Genomic DNA, 14,545 nt, shown 5'->3' on the forward strand with positions numbered 1-14,545 from the left:
ACCTAATTGTGGCCACTAAAAATGGACGCTAATATATAAAAATATAAAAAATAATTTTTTAATTTGTTTGTAAAAAATAATTTTTTTTTTCGAAAAAAAAAAGTTAATTTTTGGTTTTTCTTTCAACAAAAAAAAAAATCGTTCTTTTTTCTTTTTTTTTAAAAAAAATTTAATAGAAAACTAGTTTTTCGTTTGTTTGTTTATTTTTTTTTTTAAAAAAAATTGTTTTCATAATTAATGCACTATGGTCGTTCAAATGGTTTATCAATCATATTAATCGATTAAACCTTCATTGTGTGAAGTCTGATCAGTGGAACTCTATCACGATCGATCAAATGATCTATTGATCCTATTGGTCTATCAAGATCGATCGAATGATCTATCGATCATATTGATCGATCACGATCGATTGGATGATCTATCGGTCCTATTGAATGATCACGATCGATCGGATGGTCTATTGGTCCTATTGATCGATCACGATCGATCGGATGATCTATCGATACTACTAGTCTATCAAGATGGATGCTAGTACACAAAAATATTAATATTAGCGTCGAAATTTGGGTCGCAGCTAATAACTTGACGGGGAGTTGCAGGAAATTCCAAGAAGCTATTAGCGGCAACTAAAAGCTAATAATAAAACTATTAGTGGCCACTTTTTTATATGGCCGCTAATAATATTTTTACTTTTTTCTTTTTCGGTTTTTTTTTTACGTTTTCAAAATTCTCAGTTTTTTTTATTTGTTTTTTTTTTAAAAAAAATAAAATAAAATCTTGTTCATTTTTTTTTTAATTTGTTTGTAAAAAATATTTTTTTTTGAAAAATTGATTTTTTTAAAAAATAAAAATTAAAAAAAAAAGTTAATTTTTGGTTTTTCTTTCAACAAAAAAAAAATCATTCTTTTTTCTTTTTAAAAAAAAAAAAAATTAAATAGAAACCTAGTTTTTCGTTTGTTTTTTTTAAAAAAAAAAAAAAAAAAAAAAATTGTTTTCATAATTAATGCACTATGGTCAATCAAATGGTTTATTAATCATATTAATCGATCAAACCTTCATTATGTGAAGCCTGATCAGTCGAACTCTATCACGATCGATCAAATGATCTATCGATCCTATTGATCTATCAAGATCGATCGAATGATCTATCGATCATATTGATCTATCATGATCGATCAGATGATCTACCATGATTGATCGGATGATCTATCGATCCTATTGATCTATTGATCTTATTGATCTATCATGGTCGATCGGATGATCTATTGATCCTATTAATCTTTCATGATTGATCGGATGCTCTATCGATCCTATTGATATATCATGATCGATCAGAAGATCTATCATGATCAATTGAATGATCTACCATGATTGATTGGATGATCTATCGATCCTATTGATCTATCATGATCGATCAGATGATCTATCAAATTTATGGATCTATCACGATCAATCGGATGATCTACCATGATTGATCGGATGATCTATCGATTTTATTGATCTATCATAATCGATCGGATTATCTACCATGATTGATCGGATGATCTATCGATTCTATTGTTCGGTCGGATGATCAATCAATCCTATGGATCTATCATTATCGATCAGATAATCTATCGATCCTATTGATCTATCATGATCGATCAAATGATCTACCATGATTGATCGGATAATCTATCGATCCTATTGATCTATTATGGTCGATTAGATGATCTATTGATCCTATTGATATTTCATGATTGATCGGATGATCTATCAATCCTATTGATATATCATGATCGATCGGATGATCTATCATGATCGATTGGATGATCTATCATGATCGATTTGATGATCTACCATGATTGATCGAATGATCTATCAATCCTATTTATCTATCATGATCAATCAGATGATCTATCATGATCGATCGGATAGTCTACCATGATAGATTGGATGATCTATGAATCCTATTGATCTATCATGATAGATCGGATGATCTATCGATCCTAATATCTATCATGATCGATCAGATGATCTACTATGATTGATCGGATGATCTATCGATCACATTGATCTATCATGATTGATCGAATGATCTATAATGACTGATCATATGATCTACCATGATTGAAAATAATAAAATTTAAATTTAAAAATAAAAAAAATACTGAAATTGAGACTAATCTCAGTTGATTAAAATTTTATTTTACTTTTTGAAATAAAAATATGAACTCATTTTAAAAAAATAAATATTATATTTAATTCTTTTTGTAAAAAAATTATTAACAGAATTTTTGTCATATATATATAAAAAAAAGTTTTAAATTTTTAAATCTTTTTTTTTTTTATTTTTTTTTTAATTTAAGTTTTAAATCTTTTAGTTTTTTTTTTTTTTGGGGGGGGGGGGGTTGGCACGCGGGACACAAAATTTTTCGTGTCCCGCGCGCCCCCTGTTTTTTGGAAAAAAAATTTCAAACTCTTTTTTTTCTTTTCTTCTTTTCTCTTCCTTTCTCCCTGGCCTGCCCTTTCTTTCTTCAATTCTTTCTTGTTCTTCTTTTCTTTTCTTCTTCACTTTTCTTTCTCCCGGCTTCACCTACCCAGTCAACTCCTCCTTCCCTTTTCTCTCTTTTCCTGGCAAGATCGGCATAGTCTCCGGAATCCCAGATGAATATCTTCGTCGTATGGTACGACTCTGACCGACCTTATTTTCCATAGACTTGATTTTTTTTTTTTTTTTTTACCCATTTTCAAATGGGTCACATTCTTTCGGTGTTTTTTGAAATTTTTCCAAAGGAATCACTTGCTTATTGATAATAGCTAGAGTTTGATGACTTCGTAATTCCAAGGGTTGGGGAATTCCATTTTGCCAAGTTAAAATACTGGAGATTGATTTTTTAGAGATAAATCACTTCTCATCCTTCACCTTTGGAATTTCAATCCTCCACAAATTTCTCAACCAATTTCTCAATTTTTTCCCCAATCTTACGAGCAAGCTCTAAATCAAGGAAAAATTAGGTCTTTGTAACCTATTTTCACTTTGTGAGAACTTTCCCCAATTTCTACAGAAACCCAAACCCCCTAAACCTCAAAACTCTCGTTTCGGCACTCTTGTTTGTATATGATGTGTCTTCTCGTTTCGGCGCTCTGTTGTATACGGTGTGGCTTCACTGTTGCTTACCTTTGAGCCATCAGTGGATCTTTCTGTTCTTCAGCAACTGTACAGGGGCGACAACACTCTTGGTTCTCACTTCTCACCATGCCTACCAGCAGGTTTGACATCCCTGGAATTTCTGGACTTTAGTAGCTTGATTGGTATTTTTTTTTTTTTTTTTGCTTTGGTGCCCTATTTATCTTTGATATCATCTGTCTCTAGATAAAAATTTCTTGGCTGTATGTTTCTTGTTTTATAGGTTTCTGTTTGCTGTGCAACCCGTAGTTTCTAACACTAGGATCTGTGAAAAAAAAAAAAAACACAAGAAAAGAGAAGAAAAAAAAAACAAGAAAAGGAAAATTTTTTCTTTGCATATCTTTAGTTTGATATACTCTTCGGCAAAGTGCCATTTTTCTTAGTTTCTTTTGCTTAGATTGGAATCTTATATAGGTAAACTCTTCTGAGCATTATGGCAGATAACTGTCTATATACTAGGGATGTTACCTATAGGTAAACTCTCCAGTAATTTAGTTTTAGTAAAAGTGGTTATTTGTTTGTTGAATAAAAATCATCATTTCAAGATGTTTCAGTCGTGGTTAGGAGTGTTGAGTAGTTTGTAAACTGTTATATATTAGGAGTCTTATTGTTAATGGGTGGTGTAAGTCTATTTAATCAAGAATTGTAGCAAATATATTTAATCAAGAATTGTAGCAAATATATTTAATCAAGGATCATGACCAAACTGCCCCATACAAGGTGGTATTTATCAGAGTTACTATGTCTATTGGCCACACTAATTCCATGTGTTGAAGAATCCAATTTATTGACAATCTGTGGTTTTTGTATTGTACAGGTTAGTGGGTTATGAAGGGCTGGAATTTAATTCGGAAGGAGGCATTGAAGATTTTGAAGAGGAAGCAAAAAGAGGAAGATGGAAACAGGAGGTACACTACTTTCTGCATTTTGTTTGTACTGTTTTGTGGAAAATGGCAGAGGTTTGTGTTAATTGTTTTTTAACTACATGTCTGGTCACTCTTTCTCTATCTCTGATGCTGTTGAGGAAACTTACAAATTATAGAATGTTTGTTGCATCTGATGGAATACTCCTACCTGTTAGATCTGGTAGATGAATGTGAGGATCCCCACATGCGATTGGTGTATGCTGGTAAGCATTCCTTTGCATCTCTCTCCCTCACTGTTGTGTGTGTGTGGGTTTGCACTGTGATCTGGGACTTATGCTTGCTGTTTGCAACATCATTTTAGGGCTATGTAAACTTCTAATTAGCCTATGTAACAACTTTGTATATGCCTCAAAGGGAACACGTGTCCACACTATTCTCAAAGTAAAGTATATAAACTAATTAAAGTAAAAGAATTTATTCTTACCCATTTGGAAGAAAATTTTTGTCCTTTTTGGGTGCCTCTCCACGTAGTGAAATGATGTGGCTTTTCGGTACTCCATGATATTTTATATAACTATTATACAATTAATATGACACTACAGATTAAAAATTAATTTTTATTATCACGACATAAATTATATACAAAAAAGGAATAATAATTTCACTACCAAGAGAGGAAGCTCGAAAGCACAGCAAGAGGGAAATGCAAGAATTATAATAAGTGCCCTACAAGTGCACAACTCTAAGGTATATTAGGGAGATCCACATGTATGGGCCCCACTCTAATGTGCCTTAGAGTTGTGCACTTGTAGTATATGTATCACCTTCTCACAATTGCACCATACATTATTTTACCGCGAATATATGTTATTTGTACACACTCTAAGGCATATTAGGGAGATCCACATGTATGAGCCCCACTCTAATGTGCCTTACACACACACACACACACACACATATATATATATATATATATAAAATGTACAAGTATCATTTGTCCGAATTGTAATATCAACAAAGGTATTAGAGTTTTGGTAGCCACGTCACCCTCTCTTTCTATACATCCTTCTCTTAACACTTTTGCTTTTCTTTACAAGTCGCATATCATTTTCTTTTTAGGAAAAATACACATATTATCTTCAAATTATCATTCAATTGTCAATGTACCCCCCAAATTATTAACTGTGTCAATGTCTCTTTTCAAATTATAAACAAATGTCAATGTCCCTCATAAGACCAACAAAAAGACAAAAATGACCATAATTTTTTTTAAATAAGACAAAAATGTCCTTATAAATTAAAAAAAAAATATATTTTTTAAAAAATAGATTAAATTAATTAATTAAAAAATGAAAAAGAAACAGTTTAAAAAAAATGAAAAAACTAAGGAAAATTATTATTTTTTTTAAAAAAACAAACGAAGAAAAAAAAAATAGTTTTTAATATTTTTTTTGGAATAAATTTTTGTTATTTTATATTTTTTTAATAGTATTAGCTGCCACAAATGTTGCTGCCGGTAGTTAAAATACTCAGGTATTATTAGCGGCCACATATGTGGCTGCTAATAGACATGTGGCCGCTAATAATACTAGAGTATGTTAACTATTAGCGGTCACATGTATGGCCACTAATAATACTAGAGTATTTTAACTATTAGCGGCCACATACGTGTCGCCGCTAATAGTTTAGTACTAGCGGCGACTTTAGACTTAGTTAACAAAAAAATTGCAGAGGATAAAATTATTTTTAGCGGCCACCAAGTTCACCGCTATAAAATAATTATTAGTGACGAGTCAAAAAAGTGGCCGCTATTTATTAATAGCGGCCAAAATAACATTATTAGCGGCCAAGTTTGCTGGCCGCTAATGAGCAAATTTTTTGTAGTGTATATCTGCGTTGATAATAAGTACAGGAAACTACATTTTTATACCATTGTCTAAACACTCAAGTGACAAAACCAACAGTTTTTAACAAATGTTTTTTTATGACGAGGAACCTTCAAAGGCAGAGTTACTTCGTGTATCCATCCCTGTTAGGTAAACTTCAGATCCATATAAAGCGCTTCATCCACACAGATCGGGTAATACTCCAGCTTCGCTGGTGAGCTAGCCCCAAAGAATTGTTTGCACTCAAAGGGGATTCGAACTTTAAAGCCCATGGGACTACCACAAAGACCAAGCACGCAAATGTTACCAAACTTTAGCTGCGATTTAAAAAACTGTATTTTGATCAAATGCATTTTGAAATCGATATTTTTTCAATTCGAGCGACTTTAATTTAGTTTGTAAGTTTTCCATTTCAACAATTAGGACCTTAGGTTTTTCTTTAGTTTCAAATATGACTCTCCACCAACCTATTGTCTAATTAATTAACGGTATGCCACATGCGACCAATCAGTTAATGCCACGTAACTCTCATTTGATATGTTATGTACCAACTGTACGTGACACGTTGCATAAATACTTTAAATTACATATATGTCCTATATATATAAGATATTTGTAATTTAAGTAATTGTGTCACATGACACATAGACTTGTACATGATGTGCCAAACAAAAGGCACGTGGCATTAAAATGATTGATTTGACCTGACAATTTGTTATTAATTGGACGGTATAATTGGACAAGATGACCTATTTGAAATCAAATGAAAACATAAAGGACCTAATTATTATAACTAAAAACGTAGGGACTAAATTGAAATCACATGAAAACCTAAGAATTAAATTTGAATTTTCTCAATTTTTTTAAGAGACATAAAAAGTTTCTTTCCTCTGTAGGGAAATATAGGATTGTATAGACGGGTAGCTATTAACTACTAATCGCTTTAGTAGGTACATGGCAAAAATCGCTAATTGCCTACCTTGTGTGTATATATATGTGTGTTATAATGTGCTTTTATAATGCATAATTTGTATAGAAAATAATGTCTACTTACTATACAAATTTATTAATTGATTATTTTTCATCTAAAACACTAAAGCTTAAAAGGAAAATATATATATATATATATATATATATATATATATATATATATATATATATATTTTTAAAAAAAACACTTAAAAGAGGCTCAAATATTTCTAGGTCAAGAAAAAAAAAAGACCCAAGAATAGCCCATAACTGACAAGCGACTACTTAGTGCGGTTTGGGCTTCAATAAGTGCTAGCCGCCTAAAGCGGTGTAATTGCGGTTACGAAAAATTTGATAACCACTGAAAGCAGCGCGGTTAGTAGTTAGGTCGTAGCCGCTTATGCACCATGAGTGGCAGCCTATAACCAATATTAGAATTTTCTCCAATTATGTATGAGAGAGTGGTCCTAATAACTTCCCACAATATCATTTTTGTTGTCGTCCTTTATGACGCTTAAGCATCTCTAGTGAGCTCTCCATTTCAAAATTTTCATCAAGATTTTGGTGAAAAAAAAAAAAAAAAAACTCAAAAAAATCCACTTCATCAAACTCTTTATAATTTTTTTTTTATTTTGGCTCTTGTCAGAATTTCACTCTAAATTTGGCTCACAAATTTCATAAGCTATTGAATATTTTATCATTTTTTTGTTTTGTTTCCCGCCTCTTTCACTTCTTCACTTTTCTCTCCCCTTCACTTCCTTCTCCTCCTGATTTTTGGGTTGATTTTTTTTTTTTTTTTGTTCTTATTCTTTTTCTCTACTGTTCACTTTTCTTTTTTCTTTTTAATTGAATGAAATATTGACAGTTCATGCTTCGGTTGTTAGATTTTTTCAATAAAAAATAATATATATGTTTAAAATAGAGAAATATTTAAAGAGTTTAATGTATGAAGCTTTTTAAAAGTGATAGATAAAATAACAAAAGTAGATTGTTTAGTTAAAATTTGGAGAGCTCACTAAGAATGCTTTCACGAATTTTCTCTAAATTTGTAACTATGGTAGTGAATATTTCTTTTATGATATATATGCTTTAGCAGCTCAGCTACCATGCATCAAAGTTTTGGATTACTTTTATGACTGATTTGATTATAATAATATATAATAGTTCTTTCACATTTTGACATTTCGCAGTTTGAATGGAATTTTTTTTAATAAAAAAAATTTATTTATGGCTTAATGACATTTAATATTGTTTTCTTTGCAATTTCTGGTAAATATGATATGAACTCAAGGCCACAGCCACCCATATAACGTAACCATTGGACCGACGCAATTTGGCTATAGCACGATTCTTTTGATTTTATTTTAGATTAATGCTCCGTTTGTTTCGGCGTAAAATGATTTCAGGAAAATTTTGGAAAATGATTTCGGCATTTTCTGGTGTTTGGTAGGGGCGAAAATAATATTTAACCGGAAAATGATTTCTGTTTGACCAAAAATACTTAGTAAATTTCGGAAAATGATTTACGTTTTTTAAAAGCGTAAATCATTTCCCGAACACGCTAGACGAATTCAACCCCTATTAAACGACACAGTCGACCTTCACTTCAAGCAGTCGACTATCACCGAAATCTTGCGGGTACCGAAATCCGATAGCATCCGGTAAATGTCGCTGAAATCCGGCGATGGAATCCGGCCATCTTCGCCGGAATCCGATCAACCCAGATTTTGGGCTGGCCGGATCTAGCCAGAACATCCCGGCCAGAACATGGAGAGATACATAGGTATCATAATAATAGATAATACTCGTTAAGTTTTAACCAACTAATTATAAAAAATTTAATAAACATTTGCAGCTTATGGTGGTAAAAGAGAGGATTTGCAATGATGAAGAGATGAGTGTGGTAGGCTCTGATGCCACTTATAATAGTCCCGATATTGTTACTGAGAATTAACAAGCATTTGAGATTGAAAACCAGAAAAGAGAAATTGAAGAACAAGTTTTATAGAGAGAATTGGCACTTTGAGGGGCCAAGGAGCCTCCAAACAATCCAAAGGATTACAACCCAATTTGATGCCTTTTCCCTCAACTATCTTCCCTTTTATAGAATCTAACCCCCTACCCATCTAACTGAAGTTGACATCAGCTAACAGAATTAAGTAGATCTAACAGCAATAGAATCTAACAAGTTCGCAACTGAAAGATAACAGAAACACTATAGAACACTCGAAATAGAGCTGCTGCGCACGTGCTGCATGACGCCTAGCCTTGAGCAGTTGCCAAGTAACTCCCTCCAAGCCACTTGCCTTGTCACATGTCAACACTGCAGGCGGACGACTCGTTACCGTCTGGGAAGCTGGGTTTCTTATTGAATTACTCGAATTTTTCTTCGAATTCCGATCATTTCATCACGTTTCTTTTAATTTTTAGGGTTAAATACATTTTTTCCTCATGTCATTTAGAAACTTTATTTATTTATTTTTCACTTTTGGCCACCCCCATTTGACCTAGGAGTGGTTTGGCCACCCCAATCCCAAGGGCTAAAACCTCTTTTTTTTTTTTTTTTTTTTGGTTTTTTTTTTTCGCTTTGGCCACTCGGCCACCCCCAAGGCCAAATGATGGTGGTTCAACCATCCTACAATTTTTTTTTGTTAAAGCCTTAAAAAAAAAAAAATACAGCAGTCACGTGTTGCTGATGTGAAAATCCGTCAGTTTTATACAGAAAAATGGACGGAGGTATCATCTCTGTCTTTTTCTATAACACAAGTACCATGTATGAAAAAAATGAAAACTGAGGATGTAAAAAATAAAGTTTTTAAACCACAGGAATATGTAAGGCATGTAACCCTAATTTTTACTCTTCATTACTCGCCTTAATTGCCTTCGTCCCTATTTACATTCGAGAAAATAAAAATGTAATAAATTCGAAAATCTATACATGAATTTATAGGGTTTTGATTTACAGAATTGTAATAGAAATTGAAGAATATGATGATTTAATGGAGTGAACGGAAGAATATTAAAGATCTATAAAATTTGTAACGGAAATTACAATGCAAGTGGACAGTTCGAGATGTCTAAACTCCTAGAGCATTTGAGGTGGTCAAGCCTCCAATAGTCCAAAGACTTTACAATCCAATTTGATAACCTACCATTAGACTATTGGGCCTCATATAGACATAGATCTAATTTAAACACTCTATCGATTGGAATGGGCGACCTTTAGCTCTTACTTAACATTTTAATTCGGAAGTGTCCACCTTTGGCTCTTACTCTAGACAATCGGGGTGAGTCCCCTTTGTACGCTTTGGCCAATACGCCTAACGCATTACCGAGTACTGGAGATGGGCTCGTGTTTTGGAAACGATGGATCTACAAATACTGTATAACTGTAAGTACCAATCTCTTTTCTCTTCTCTTCTTGCTTGGATATAATTTCTATAAAGATTATCCAATAATGGATTTGCCGCAAGTGATTCCTATCAATTGTAATATGAACATACATGCGTTAAGAAAGAAAAAAACTACAGAAATCAAATTAACTCACCACTATGAAAATTCAAATTGTTACTACACTGATTGCTTCGTTTTTATTTATTTATTTATTTATTTTTAAAAAAAATAATAAAGAAAAGAAAGCAAAACCAGCGTTACGGTTTTCTGAAAATTATTGAATTATTATAATTGTAATTTGAGTTTTTACTTTAAACATGTTACATGTTAGCAGTTACTATTGACTATTTGGTACCAAAAGAAGGATTTCTTAGGGGCTGTTTGTAAGGGATATAATTGTAATAATTGGGCTTGGGTTCTGTTGGGCTGAGTAGTTAAGAAGTTAGTAGATAGGAGACTTATAAAAGCCCAAGATATGAGTTAGTGGGGTAAGGAAAAAGTGTTTAAAAGTGTTTTCTAATAATTGTAGTTCTTGGAGCCCTTGGTTTGAGCTCGAATCACCCATTCTTGGAGCCCGACTAAGCTCGAATTAGTCAACCTTTTATCAATTTCAATATTCAGTTTATTTATTCCATTATTTCATTCTACAAATCCATCGATATCCATTCCAATTTCATATCCATTTTCATCTATATCATAGAAAATATCCTAAAAACAAGAAGTTCATTGCAAGTGGTTTCAGAGCCGTTTGATTCAACAATGGCAACAATTAGGAGAATATGCAATTCCAAGAAGGTCGTTATGATAGGATGCACATTTTTGAGAAGGGCAGAAATCAAAACCGGTATTCTGAAGAAAGAAGAAAGAACGAGAGACAAAATGAAGAGGATCCTCACTGGCAGGAGCAACAACATTGTTATGATGAAAGAAGGTTTGGCAGAAGGTATGGGGAGGATCAATGGGAAATAACCAACAACCCCGTCCTGCAAGATTGGATTTCCCTAAGTTTGATGGGGATAATCCAACTCGCTGGATTTACAAGGTGGAGCAATTTTTTGAGCATTACCAGACTTTGGAGAGGAGGAAACTTAAAATGGCAGCATTCAGTATGGAGGGAGAAGCATTGAATTAGTTTCAACACTTAGAAGAATGTGGGTATTTTCATAACTGGAAGAGCTTTACTGATGCTCTATTGTTGCGGTTTGAGCCAACATGTGATGACAGAAATGGAAGAATGCAATACCACGATGATAGAAACGCAAGAATGTCCAACAAAGACAGAAATGCAAGAATGTCCTACCGAGACAGAAATGCAAGAATGTCCTATCAGAGCTCAGATTTTGCCATGGCTGAAGGGACCCAAATGACTCATTGCGCAGATTCTTTGAAGCAGTATGAAGAAGTGCAGACGCAGGATCATCAGAATCAACGGGAGGAGTTGCCTGAATCCATAAAAAAATTGATAGTTGCAACCAAAATGATGTTATCAAGAAGTAATAAGCTCAGGCAAGGGAAACAAGTTGCAGAAGAATATGAAGATCAAATTCCAGGGGCAAGAGAAATCAAGGATTTTCAAGAACCTGAAAATTTGCAAAAGGGCATAAACAAATTATCTGAAGAAAGAAGGACAATTGAAAAGTTAGAAGTTTTTGGAGAGAAAATTCAAGAAGAAAAAACTGGGCAAATCAAGAATGATGAATTTTTAGAACCATCTCCAAAGATCAAAGCCATAGAGTTAAAGAACGTACATCCGATTCTTGAGCATGATGATGGTGGTTTAGATCTTTCCAAGGAGATAGTATCCAGAACCTTTGAGAATCCACCACTGGCTTTCAAGGATAAGAATATCATTGTTCCCCACCAACCATTCGACGAAATTCCTAAACCAAGCCAATTAAAGTTACTTGAATCAGAACCTATCTCTCCCTCAACCCAACCATTGAAGATACGAAAGAATGATCTGGTTTGTCGACCGAGTGGAAAGGGGTCGAGTTCGGAAGAAGAGAAGAATTCGATGGGTTTTAGTGACGTTGGGCTGCATTCAAAATCGGCTAAAAGGGAGAAGAGGAAATTAGGAATTGACGTCCATTTAGGTTTGGAATATACAGGGGACGATGGAGAGGGCAAAGGGTTTTTGAATTTTGGGTTTTTTATCTAGGCAAGAAATCTTTCAATATTGAAAATAGAAATCACAGCTGGAATCAAGAGCTGAGTCGGTGCTGAGGAACGAAGGAGAAGATTGTGATGCCCCATTTTGAGCCCTTTTGTGTTTCAGTACTTGACTAACAAAGGTATGATTTTTGTTATGTGGAAGCATAGATGGCGTTGGAAGGTATTATGTGGGAAGGTGATATTGTGGGAGGAGGAGATGAATATGGTTGTTCAGGATCTGAAGAGCGATGAAAGAGTGAGGACGAAGGGATTGGCGATCAGGAAGCGGCTTCACTTGGTGCTGTACAATATCATGTATCGAATGATGTTTGAGGCAAAATTTGAGTCACAGGGGGATCATTTGTTCATTGATGACATGGAGCAGTGTGTGTGTGTGTGTGTGTCAAAGTGATGTATTCGGATGTGGAGCAGTGTGACGACGTGCTTGAGCAGTGTGACTCATGGCTCACGTGGGCTAGTCGGCCCATCCGCCCATGGGGCATTGGGTCAGTTACTGGCATGTTAGTTAAGCAAGGTGACAAGTTGCTGAAGGTGCAACAGTAGAGAATTTCAGCTGTTGTATTTTTGCGTGTCTTTTTTCCTCTTTTACCCTTGCACCTTGTGGACAAGGTGCTTTGAAGGAGTGGGTAGTTTAAGGGATATAATTGTAATAATTGGGCTTGGGTAATTGTAATAATTGAGCTTAGGTTCTGTTGGGCTGAGTAGTTAAGAAGTTTGGTAGATAAGAGACTCATAAAAGCCCAAAATATGAGTTAGTGGGGCAAGGAAAAGTGTCTTTTTTCCTCTTTTATCCATGCACCTTGTGGACAAGATGCTTTGAAGGAGTGGGTAGTGTAAGGGATATAATTGTAATAATTGGGCTTGGGTAATTGTAATAATTGGGCTTAGGTTCTGTTGGGCTGAGTAGTTAAGAAGTTAGTAGATAAGAGACTTATAAAAGCCCAAGATATGAGTTAGTGGGGCAAGGGAAAGTGTTTTAAGTGTTTTTTTAGAATTGTAGTTCTTGGGGTCCTTGGGTTGAGCTCGAATCACCCATTCTTGGAGCCTGACTAAGCTTGAATTAGTCAACCTTTTATCAATTTCAATATTCAGTTTATTCATTCTATTATTTCATTCTACAAATCCATCGATATCCATTCCAATTTCATATCCATTTTCATCTATATCATAGAAAATATCCTAAAAACAAGCTAGAAGTTCAATTTTTTCAATTGGTATTTGTTGTGTAGGTCTTTGCTACTCAAATGTGGAGAGAAAGCCGTCTGTAATTGTCATCGGTGGTGGTATGGCTGGAATGGCTGCTGCTCGTGCTCTTCATGAAGCCTCATGTAGGGTATTCATAATTGAATTTGAATGAAACTATCTTGTATAGAAACTGTTTTTCTCCAGAATGCCTCATTCTAGGCGTGACATTGTTATACATTGTGCTTAATTGGGTGTGATCGGCTCTTTGCCAACTCCCTGCTAAAAAGCTGCCTCATTGTTTGTATTACGACTGTGGGAAAATGATAAATGTGATTGACCCAGAGTTGTTGAAAACGTGATGTATGAAGCTGACCCCAATTTAGTTGAGGTTAACGCATAGTTCAGTTGAGCTGTAGAGGTGGAGTTAGGACTATTCAGTCTTAGACGTGATCTAGTGTCAGAAGGCCTGCATAATTAGCTGTTATATGCCTGGTTGAAGCTGATATATTGTTTCTGGTGATTCAGGATTTTAGTGTCACCTTAAGTTCAGCAAAGACAAGCGTAGTTAAGCTTAGTTTCATCTAAGCTTACTGGATAACGAACTAATACTAGTTCTAATGTGGAAGGAATTTTGCTACCTCTAATTTATGGTTTGATGTTTGTGTGTGTATGTGTGTATGAGAGAGAGAGAGAGAGAGAGAGAGAGAGAGATTTAGTTGATTGTGTTGTCACTGATTAAAAGTTCCTAAGTATTATTTTATGTTATTGTGTTGTGTCTTCCGGTAAAAATAGCAGTAATTTCACTTCATAAGATTTTCTCCTTGTATGGATTGCATTTGTAACATCGAGAGTTTAAGCTTCATTTTTATTTTGTGACATTTCCTCCAGTAACTGGAATTCCTACA

General features: G+C 34.1%; 1 long non-coding RNA gene across 4 annotated transcripts; it reads left to right on the forward strand.

The window, feature by feature from the left end:
* Nucleotides 1-2,467: 2,467 nt before the first annotated feature.
* On the forward strand, nt 2,468-7,055 carry LOC133861644 (uncharacterized). Of its 4 annotated transcripts, XR_009899053.1 has the most exons (4): nt 2,471-3,252; nt 3,987-4,077; nt 4,251-4,298; nt 6,040-7,055. It is a non-coding gene; the product is annotated as an uncharacterized LOC133861644 (long non-coding RNA). The 4 variants fall into 4 exon arrangements; XR_009899052.1 differs by having other exon boundaries at nt 2,468-3,252; nt 3,987-4,298; XR_009899051.1 differs by lacking the exon at nt 6,040-7,055 and having other exon boundaries at nt 2,473-3,252; nt 4,251-4,522.
* Nucleotides 7,056-14,545: the final 7,490 nt, after the last annotated feature.

The sequence above is a fragment of the Alnus glutinosa genome, chromosome 2, assembly GCF_958979055.1.
Source record: "Alnus glutinosa chromosome 2, dhAlnGlut1.1, whole genome shotgun sequence".
NCBI lineage: Eukaryota > Viridiplantae > Streptophyta > Magnoliopsida > Fagales > Betulaceae > Alnus > Alnus glutinosa.